The sequence below is a fragment of the Lucilia cuprina genome, chromosome 3 (assembly GCF_022045245.1).
Source record: "Lucilia cuprina isolate Lc7/37 chromosome 3, ASM2204524v1, whole genome shotgun sequence".
NCBI classification, from domain to species: domain Eukaryota; kingdom Metazoa; phylum Arthropoda; class Insecta; order Diptera; family Calliphoridae; genus Lucilia; species Lucilia cuprina.
Genome location: NC_060951.1, coordinates 5,217,082 through 5,228,527, shown reverse-complemented (window position 1 = coordinate 5,228,527; position 11,446 = coordinate 5,217,082). Strand labels below are relative to the sequence as shown.

The 11,446-nt window shown below is 27.5% G+C and overlaps 1 long non-coding RNA gene across 1 annotated transcript; it reads right to left on the bottom strand.

The window, feature by feature from the left end:
• Positions 1-329: 329 nt before the first annotated feature.
• LOC124418786 lies at positions 330-3,498 on the bottom strand. The gene is made up of 2 exons (XR_006940206.1): positions 3,099-3,498; positions 330-1,053 (listed from the first exon to the last, which is right to left on the bottom strand). It is a non-coding gene; the product is annotated as an uncharacterized LOC124418786 (long non-coding RNA).
• Between the last annotated feature and the right edge of the window lie 7,948 nt (positions 3,499-11,446).

Sequence of the window (11,446 nt, the reverse complement as noted above, 5' to 3'; positions counted from 1 at the left end):
AAAATTTAATTGTTAAATAAAGTTAGGTTTTCTTACCTTTTTAAAAAAAGATCTCCAGTTGATATATTTTTTGCTTTTATTTTTAAAAAATCACTTTTTTTAAGACGATATTTGGTTAATTTTGCTATGTCTTGACAAAATTTTTTTCCTTTTAAGTTTTTTTTTATAAAAAATGTTTACTTTTTTAACACTTATAAAAACTGTTTTTAATTTTGACGGTTTTTCAAAAAAAAATTATTTTATATTTTATTATTAAAGTCACAAACCCTTTTTTGTTGTATTGCAGTGCTTAAGTTTCTTGTTGTTGTTTTTCTTTAATTTTAAACTTATTTTACAATTATAAATTTGGCCTTTTATGTGTTAACCGTTGAAAGTGTATTTAATTTTAATGTATAGCAAGGGAAATCTTTAAAAAAAGATTATTTTTATTTTAATATAAATTTTCGTCGTCTTTTGCTAAAATCGTTGGAAGTCCTTTTTTATCTAGTTTAATATTTTGGTGTCGTCTCTAAATGTTTGCTTCCTTTAGTTGTTCTCTAATCAATAACCTTAGTTTTATATTTTTTGTATATTTAGGTATAAAACACTTATTTAATTTTTAAGTTTTATAAAAAGTAGTTGTTTTGTTTTTACACACTAAAATTTTATTTTCTATTTATTTTTTATAAAAAATGCACACCATTTATGAAAAAATTGCTTATCTTTTTTTTTCAAAATAATTTTTTTTGAAATTTATTTTTTTGTTTTTTAGTTTTGCATTTAGTTCTTAAAAAATATTCACTCTTTAGTTTATCAGACCACAACTTTTTTTCATATATAGTTTATTTAGGGTTTTATTTTAAATAGTGTTGTTTTACTTCTGTTCAATACTGTATATTTGCTAGTTTGAGTTTAATAGTTTTGTTGTTTTCAAGTTTTATTTGTATGAGTTTTTGTTTTATTTTAGTTTTTTATTAAATTCGTTCTTTTCTCCTTTTTGTTGTTGTTGTTATTATTGGAAAATAAATATATTTTGAGAACGTAATTGTCTGCTGTAGAGAATTTGAAAAAACACTGTAAAAAGAGTAAATAAATTAGATTAATAAAAAAATTCTCACATTTTTAAGAAAATTAAAAAATATTCTAAAAAGGATATATGACCAGCTGCCAAAGGACTTTAGTTACTTAAGTGAAATTTTGTGCATCTATAAAGGACATTCTAGCTCAACTTGTGCTATAATTATTTTAAAAATTTCTCTTCATTTTTTTTAAATATTATGATTTTTTCTTAACATTTTAAAATTTTCTAGCTTTTTATATCATTTCTTTAATTTTCACAATATTTGCTTAAAACGACAACATTAAAACCTAACATTTATTACAACATTTAATAAAGGATATATGGCCAGCTGTCAAAGGACTTTAGTAACTTCAGTGAAATTTTGTGTACATATAAAGGACATTAAGGCTCAACTTGTTCTGTAATTATTATACAAATTTCTCTTACTTTTTCAAAAATATTAAGAGATTTTCTTAAAATTTTCTTAAAATTTTTAAACCAACCCTTTAATCCTAAGCTTTTTTATGAAATTTCTTAAAAAACAAAATAAAAAGCTTTCATTTGGAGATAAAATTTTTAAAAACTTTTGAAACCTTTTTAAATTTTTTTACTTAAAGCTTTTTGTAAATCTTTTTACTTAAAGCTTTTTGTAAAGCTTTATATTTAAAGCTTTTCCTTTTAAAATCTTTCTACTTAAAGCTTATTATAAAGCTTTATATTTAAAGTTTTTTATGTCAAGCTTTTAAACAGTTTTGAAAAGCTTTAATTTGGAAAGAATTAGAAAAAAAAACATATGTAAAGTTCTCTAAATAAAGCTCACTGTAAAGCATTGTTTAAAGAATTGAAAAGTTCTTTAAAGGCTTTTAATATAAAGCTCTCAAAAAGCCTTATTTAAAGTTCTTAAAAAGTTCTTTAAAAACTTTTAATATAAAGATTCACAAAAATCTTTAATTTGAAAAAATTCTATTAATATTGTTTTAAATTATTTCTGCAAAAGCTTTTTTACATTAAACAATATTTTTGAAAAAGCTTTGAAAAAAATAAATAAAACTGTTAAATTATTCTTTAGCATCTCAACCCTGTATTTTATGAAAAAGGTTTCGTTTTGAGAAACAAAAGCTTTCATTTGAAAACAATTATATTATAAGTAAAACTTTCTACTTAAATTTTATGACAAAGCTTTATATTAAAAGCTTTCACAACACTTTAATTAAGAACGCTTTTTAATAAATTTTTATTTAAATTTTGAGAAAAAAGCTTTATTTTAGAGAAATTTCTATTAATTTAATGGTTTAGAATGTAATTTAACCAAAAGCTTTTTCTATTATAAACTTAATATTTAGAATTACCAAAAGCTTTTTTTGTTTAAAGCTTTAGGTATTTAAATTATCGGAAAAAGCTTTGTTTTTAAAGATTTATTATTAAGTTAAACAATTAGAAGGTAATTAAAACAAAAGCTTTCGTTATTTTGACTTGTTTTGAGTTTAACTGGTTGTTTTGCTTTAAACCACAATCATATTTCATACAGAAAAAGATGAAACAATGTAATTATACAAAAAGCTTTTTATTTGCTATGATCATGTGATTTTTATTTAACAGCCTGCATATTGAAAACAATAAACCGGCAGTAATAAAATAACAACGTCTAACTGTCTAACAAAAAAACAGCAGGCAGTTAGACAATAACCAAACAATTTTCCCATAAAAAAAACAACCGAGGCAAGTGAGTGACACAATAAAGGAAAAATCAAATCCATAGAGTAATCTACTTATATGTATATATATCTATATATATCTATGAACATTTTTTGGGCGTGGTATTTTTGTCAGTATACCAGGTGCGCAAAAATCCAACAAAAACGAAACGCAACTTGACAAAAAAAAAATAAAGAATTTAAAATACACACAAAAAAACTAGGTCAAATTGCACTGGTAAATGTTTTGTGTGTGGTCCAGATATACAACAAAAAGATAATTGCAGTTTCCTTTTACCAGATATAGGTGAGGATTTTTCCTAAGAAATTTTTGGAAATTTTGTTTTGGGGGAAATAATACTTACCGAAAGTTTAAATGAAGTTTACTAGGAAATTTTTTCTTAAACTTAAGATTTCTATAGAGTTAAAGAGAAAAAACTCAAAGTTTTTTTATATTTTCAAATTACACTGAGAAAAAAAGTTTTGTTTTTTTGTTTTTTTTTTTTTTTTTTTTTTGAAAAAAAAAACCTACACAATTAACAAAGTTATTGTTTGATGGAAAAAGTAAACTTTTTATTTTTTAATTTCTTAATACGTTTAGTTTTAAAATCTTTTCCTTAAACGTTTTAACTAGAAATCGTTTGTTAAGCTTAATCCTCTGTTACCAAATATTAATGGTATTTCATATCAATCTTTACTGTTGTTGTTGAACTTTTAAATATTTCTTTTTTTGTTTTTATTATTTTCTCAAAATTTATTTTATTAATCTACGAAACAAGGAGAAATTATATAGCGACGCAAATTATAAATTATATGAGTAGAATTTAATAAAAACGCGCTTAAAAAAGAACCGCGTTCTTTTTGCTGGATACTTTGAAGACCGCTTGACTCGTACTGAATGCAAAACTGTTGTTTTGTTGTTTAAAACAAACGTCTTAACATAGTAAATGTTGAGCCATGCATATGTTTGTCTATATATAATGTTAAACATTCATACATTCAGAAAACATATGTATATGTGTATAGTTTTCTTGGCCTGGGAAATGTATTTGAGAACCTACATACAACAACATTAAAAAATAGGAGCAAACTTTTACTCCTAAAAGCTTTTGCTTTTGTCATACCGGCTATATACACAACGTTAAAATCTCTACACTTTTGCATAATGCATTATCTCTCTCTCTTGCTCTCTGTTTAACTTATTCTCTCTTTAAATTATTTATATTGTTATTTTTCTAGATTTTCTTTTTTTTTTTGCTTGTTTTTTTATGTGCCTTTTATATGGTGAATGAACCTAGGAAATGCACTTTTTATTTAAACCTATACCCTACATTTGATCATGCAATTAAAGTAGGTTATTTATAAAATTAAAAAAAAATTATTTTAAAAAATTTTAAATTTTTATTTAAAAACTTCAAAAATTTTCAAAATTTTCATACCACAATTTGTGTTTAAATATCCTTAATATATAAACCAAATTTCATTTAAATAGCTACCATCGCTTCGCAGCTAGCCATATATCCTTTTTTAACAATTTTAAAAAAATTGTATAAAAGTTTGTTTTCTTTTATTTAAATCATAATAATATATAGAAAAATAAAACAAATAGCTAATTGTAATCAAAAAAATATTTTTTTTTCTAAAAATTTTAATAAATTTTAAAAAACTAATGTTACCACAATTTGTGCTTGAATGTCCTTAACATACAAGCAAAGTTTCCTGTTAATAGCTTTTTCTATTCAAAAGTTAGTCATACATCCTTTTTGTATAATTTCAACGAAATTGTTTAAAAAACGTTGTAAAATATACTAAAGCAAAATATAAAGAAAAAAAACTGAAATACAAACTAAAGTCAGGACTGCAGGACACAAATCCATGACTGTAGCCTGCCCAAGGTCTGGATTATAGAATGAGTAAAGTCTAAACTAAAGACTGCAGATTGTAATCTAGACTATAGACTAACCTTAGTCTGGACTATATACTATAGACTAACTATAGTATGGACTATAGACTAACTATAAACTGGACTATATACCAACTATAAACTGGACTATTGACCAACTATAGTCTAGACTATAGACCAACTATAGTCTAGACTATAGACCAACTATAGTCTAGACTATAGACCAACTATAGTCTGAACTATAGACCAACTGTAAACTGGACTATAGATTAACTATAGTCTGCACTATAGATTGACTATAATCTGGACTATAGACCAACTATAAACTGGACTATAGACCAACTATAGTCTGGACTATAGACCAACTATAGTCTGGACTATAGACCAACTATAGTCTGGACTATAGACCAACTATAGTCTGGACTATAGACCAACTATAGTCTGGACTATAGATTAACTATAGTCTGCACTATAGATTGACTATAAACTGGACTATAGATTAACTATAGTCTGCACTATAGATTGACTATAAACTGGGCTATAGACCAACTATAGTCTGGACTATAGACCAACTATAAACTGGACTATAGATTAACTATAGTCTGCACTATAGATTGACTATAAACTGGGCTATAGACCAACTATAGTCTGGACTATAGACCAACTATAGTCTGGACTGTAGACCAACTATAGACGAGCTATAATTTGGACTATAGACCAACTAAAGTTTGGACTATATAGCAACTATAGTCTGTACTATAGACCAAATATAGTCTGGAATATAGACCAACTATAGTCTGGCCTATAGACCAACTATAGTCTGGACTATAGACCAACTATAGTCTGGACTATAGACCAACTATAGTCTGGACTATAGACCAACTATAGTCTGGACTATAGATTGACTATACTCTGGACTATAGAATGAATATATTCTGGACTATAGTTCGCACTATAGACGGACTATAAACTATCTATAGTCCAACTATAGTCTGGGTCAGTCTACAGTGTATATTCCAGGCTATAGTCAGTATACAGCTTATAGTTAACTGCTTCCTTATAAAAGCTCTTCATATATCCTTTTGCAAAATAAGCTTTAAAAAGCTTTTTGCTTTGAAAACTGTTATTGCTGTACCAAATCTCAAATTCGTTGTTATCACAACAATTTTTAATTCGTTACAGTTTCAAAGAAGGAATAATTTTCTTTTTTTCTTTTTTGATTTGAGCAGCAGTAGAGTATTGTCCTGTTGTTATTGTTATGGTTGCTGCTGTTGTTGCTATTATTTCATTATTATTTTTATTCGTGCTGCTACTTTTGGCTGCAGCAACAGCAAAAAAAAACAGAAAATTGTTACACAAACTATTGAACTATTTTTTTTCTAAATGACTTTTTTTCACAGAATAAGTGCGTCAGTATATGTTGGTTTGGGGCTCGAGAAGTGTGTATAGAGGTTTTGTTTGTTTGCTAAAAAATTGTGTACTTGTAGTAAACATGCACACATATACATATACACATCTGAACATACATGCATGCAATGTAGCAATATTTGTATTATGCCACATATATACATTTTCTTGTATGTAGTACACACTCGTACTACATACTTATTTTTAAATGTACAATACACATACATACAAATATACATGTGTATACAAGAGATAATTTGTTAAAGTTTTTTCCTTATATGAAAATGTATTTACATTGTTTTTAATGTTCGTGAATGTGTGTGTGTTTTTATTTACCTAGTAAAGATTGAAAATTATTGCTTTCAGTCATTTTTATTATTTATGCAAATAAATGTTTAAATTAAAATTCATTTTGTATGCTGATGAGTTCTTCTGCCATCGATATTTGCACAAAAAGCAAATTTTATTGGTTTTTTGCTATTTACAAATTATAAAAAATAGGATAAAAGCAAATAACATTAATCGCAAAATATGTTGCCTATATAAAGGGTGAGGAAGGAAAAAAGGATATAAATAATAATACGGTCTATATATTAGATAATAATCCAAAGAATGCCCTCAATCCATCCAGTCTATCGGCAAACTATAATCTAATTATAGTCCAGACTATCTAGTTTATAGTCTAGTCTATAGTTCAATATAGTCAATAGTCTAGTCTAAAGTCTAGTCTATTGTCTCTTTTATAGTCTAGTCTATAGTCTGCTCTATAGTCTAGTCTATAGTCTGCTCTATAGTCTAGTCTATAGTCTGCTCTATAGTTTAGTCTATATTCTAGTGTACAGTCTAATCAACCGTGTAGTAAATAGTCTTGTCTATAGTCTAGTTTATTGTCTAGTCTATAGTCTAGACTATAGTCTAGACTATATTCTAATCTGAAGTCAGATCTATAGTCTATAGTCTTGTCTATATTCTAGTTTAAAGTCTAGTTTGTAGTATAGTCTAGAGTCTCTTCTATAGTCTATTTTTTAGTCTAGTCTATAGTCTTGTCTAAAGTCTAGCCTATAGTCTAGTCTATAGTCTAGTCCAGAGTCTAGTCTAAAGTCTAGTCTATAGTCTAGTCTATAGTCTAGTTTATAGTCTAGTCTATAGTCTAGTCTATAGTCTAGTCTATAGTCTAGTCTATAGTCTAGTCTATAGTCTAGTCTATAGTCTAGTCTATAGTCTAGTCTATAGTCTAGTCTATAGTCTAGTCTATAGTCTAGTCTATAGTCTAGTCTATAGTCTAGTCTATAGTCTAGTCTATAGTCTAGTCTATAGTCTAGTCCATAATCTTGTCTATAGCCTAGTCTAGAGTTTAGTCTATAGTCTAGTCTTCAGTCTAGTCTATAGTCTAGTCTATAGTCTAGTCTATATTCTATTCTATAGTTTAGTCTTTAATTTATTCTATAGTCCGGTCTATAGTATAGTCTATAGAAGAGTATAGTTTATAGAAGAGTCTAATCTATAGTCTAGCTTTTAGCTTATATTCTCTTCTATAGACGTGTCTATTCTATATTCTACTTAATAGTCTAGTGTATAATTTATAGAATAGTCCAGTCTATGGTCTAGTGTATTCTATAGAAGAGTCCAGTCTATAGTCTAGTATATAGTCTAGTCTTTATTCTAGTTTATAGTAGAGTCTATAACCTATTCTATAGTCCGGTCTATAGTCCAGTCTATAGTCTAGTCTATAGTCTAATCTATAGTCTAGACTATAGTATATAGTCTAGTCTATAGTCTAGTCTATAGTCTTGTCTATAGTCTAGTCTACAGTCTAGTCTATAGTCTAGTCTATAGTCTAGTCTATAGTCTAGTCTATAGTCTAGTCTATAGTCTAGTCTATAGTCTAGTCTATAGTCTAGTCTATAGTCTAGTCTACAGTCTAGTCTATAGTCTAGTCTATAGTCTAGTCTATAGTCTAGTCTATAGTCTAGTCTATAGTCTAGTCTATAGTCTAGTCTATAGTCTAGTCTATAGTCTAGTCTATAGTCTAGTCTATAGTCTAGTCTATAGTCTAGTCTATAGTCTAGTCTATAGTTTAGTCTATAGTCTAGTCTATAGTTTAGTCTATAGTCTTGTCTAAAATCTAGCCTATAGTCTAGTTTATAGTCTAGTCTATAGTCTAGTCTATAATCTAGTCCTTAGTCTAGTTTGCAGTCTAGTATAGTCTAGTCTACAGTCTTGTATAGTCGAGTCTAGTCTATAGTCTAGTCTGCAGTCAAGTCTATGATCTATTATATAGTCTATTTTCTAGACTATAGTCAATTTATGGTCCTGTTAGTTATTTGTATAATCTAAATGCTTCCTCGTTTAAGGAAGCTTCAAAGCTTATTTATACTTTAAAAGATTAATATTTTTTTCAAACTTACAATAGTATTTAAGCTTAAAAAAAGCTTTTGAACTTAATATGGCTTACTAACGTTTTTTTGTTGAAAATTATTTTGTTGCTTATTTAAAATTTATCATCATAAATTACTTAACTTAAAATAAATTTCAACTTTTTTGGTTCCGTCATTCAACTTAAATAAACAAAAGATAATTATATTAAATAAATATTTATTTTTGCAAAGCGTAATTGTAAATACCATTAGATCTAAAACCACTCAGCTCATAACTATAGTGCAAACATATTTCTATACATACAAACTACATACAGAAAAAATCAACTATAAATCATTAAATATTTTATATAGCAGATCATTCCTAAATATGATTATATATATAAAATGATAATCCAACAAAAAATACCCCTACAACCAACCCACATGCCACAATAAGAAGAAATCTTAAAATCAACGAACCGAATTTAAATGTATATTTGCAATAACAACAAAAACCAGAATCAGAAAATGCAAAATACAGATGCAACCCTTGATGTTATCGATTTTTTCCTACTCTCCTACAACAAAAATAATAAACAGCAGCAGCAGCAACAACAATATCATCACAATTACAACATCACAAATTGTGCTACAAAATCTACAACTTTTGCAAGACAGATAAAAGCTTTGGTAAGCTTTTTGCTTACTTCATTAAATAAACCCCTACAAAAACTCCCTATTTTAAGGTTTCTCTCTGGATAATTTACTCTCCGGTTGAGTTTTTGTTTAAACTCCTAAAATTGGAGACTTTTTATTTATTGTCCTTTTGGGAGTTGCCTGATGTAAACAAATCTATAAATTTCTATATATACGGTTGATATCTCAGCACTCTTTAATATAGAGCAAAAATTTAAACCAATACCTATGTATTTGTTGTTTTTGTTGCTGTTGCTTTTTACTATTGTAACTAGGATGTAGGATGTAACACAAAGTCAACAACAATTTGCCAATATTTAAATAACAATTTCATGTTGTTGTTTTTGCTCTTCTTTTGCTGTATTTGCTGTGTATGCTGATGAACAAAGAAGGGAAAAAATGCTTGAAAATTAAATTTATAGATAATGGCCATTATATGGTTACCGTTAACTGACCTAAAACTTAATTAAATTTGATTGAAATGAAAAAAAAATAGGAGAAAAAATGTAATGAAAAGGAACACTGAAGAAAATAATGGGAGAGGGGGAAGTGAAAAGGTAAATTTGTAGTAAAAAATATAAAAGCTTTTAGTTTTAATTAAAATTTTAAGCTTTTAAGCTCAATAAAACTTAAAGCCTAATAAGGCTTAATGTACTATAAAGACTAGCCGTAGTCTAAAGTCCAGTTTATAGTCTAGTCTATAGACTAGCCTATAGTCTAATCTATAGTCAAGTCTATATTCTTGTCTATAGTCTAGTCTATAGTCCAGTCCATAGCTTAGCCTATAGCTATAGTCTAGTCTATAGTCTAGGCTACAGTCTAGTCTATGGCCTATTCTGTAGTCTAGTCTATAGTCTAGGCTACAGTCTAGTCTATGGCCTATTCTGTAGTCTAGTCTATAATCTAGTCTAAAGTCTAGTCTAAAATCTAGTCTATAGTCTAGTCTATAGTATAGTGTATAGTCTAGTCCATAGTCTAGTCTATAGTCTAGTCTATAGTCTAGTCTATAGTCTAGTCTATAGTCTAGTCTATAGTCTAGTCTATAGTCTAGTCTATAGTCTAGTCTATAGTCTAGTCTATAGTCTATAGTCTAGTCTATAGTCTAGTCTATAGTCTATAGTCTAGTCTATAGTCTAGTCTATAGTCTATAGTCTAGTCTATAGTCTAGTCTATAGTCAAGTCTATAGTCTAACCTACCTATAGGTTAGACTATAGTCTAGTCTATACTCTACTCTATATTCTAGGCTATAGTCTACTCTATAGTCTATTCTATAGTCTAGCCTTTGCATGTATGTATAAGTTTCTGTATGCTTTGTTGCAAATTCGTATCCGTTTGTTGCGGCGGAGGATACTTGTACTAGCAATTAAATCCATATTTTTTATAATTGAAAAAAATATATATAAAATAAATGTGTAGTTAAGAAAACTTAAACGAAATTATGTTTTAGAATTTACATTTTTGTGAAGTAACATTAAAAGAATCCTTAAAAATTAAACAATTTTAATTGAAAACTAGACTTCATCTTCAGATCTCTTCTGTTTTAAAGAAACCAAACAAGTTTTCATTTAATTAATAACTCAAAACTTCCTAGTTCATTTCTCTTGGTTCGCCGGGAAATATCACTCCCTATCTTAAGATTTCAACAATACAAGTTTCAACCAAATTTTATCTATAAATTTAAATAATCACCCAACCACCAACACACAGACACACACACACACAACCACTTTTTGTAAAGTAATATCTTGTGTTATTTGGGTTCCTCTTTCTTTATTTATTAGAATTTCTATTTATCCGGGTAAATGGGGGTTGGAGGGATGCCGTTGACTGCATTTATATGTATATATATCTTTTATAGTTCTTATTTTATTTCTACGAGTTAAACAAATACTAGAATAAGAAGAAAATCAATTCATTTATGTTGAGCCCTAAAAGCAGGATATTTGTACAATTTATTTATGTGCATATTTGATGAGCACAAGTGAGCAGAAGAGGAAAGAAATTTTAAATGTTTGAATATATTTATTAACAGTTTTTTTTTCTAGATGATTGTTGGGGTGGTAAATAAGGATAAAATGAAACATTATCTGAATCGACCAAATTATGGACTTTTTATGAAAGGAAAAGATGATTTCACATTTATATGCGTTTTGTAAAAGTTGCAGCTGATTTTGTAGTTTCGATAATAGAATATAACAAGACTATAGACTAGACTATAGACTAGACTATAGACTAGATTATAGATTATACTATAGACTAGAATATAGACTAGACTATAGACTAGACTATAGACTAGACTATAGACTAGACTATAGACTAGACTATAGACTAGACTATAGACTAGAC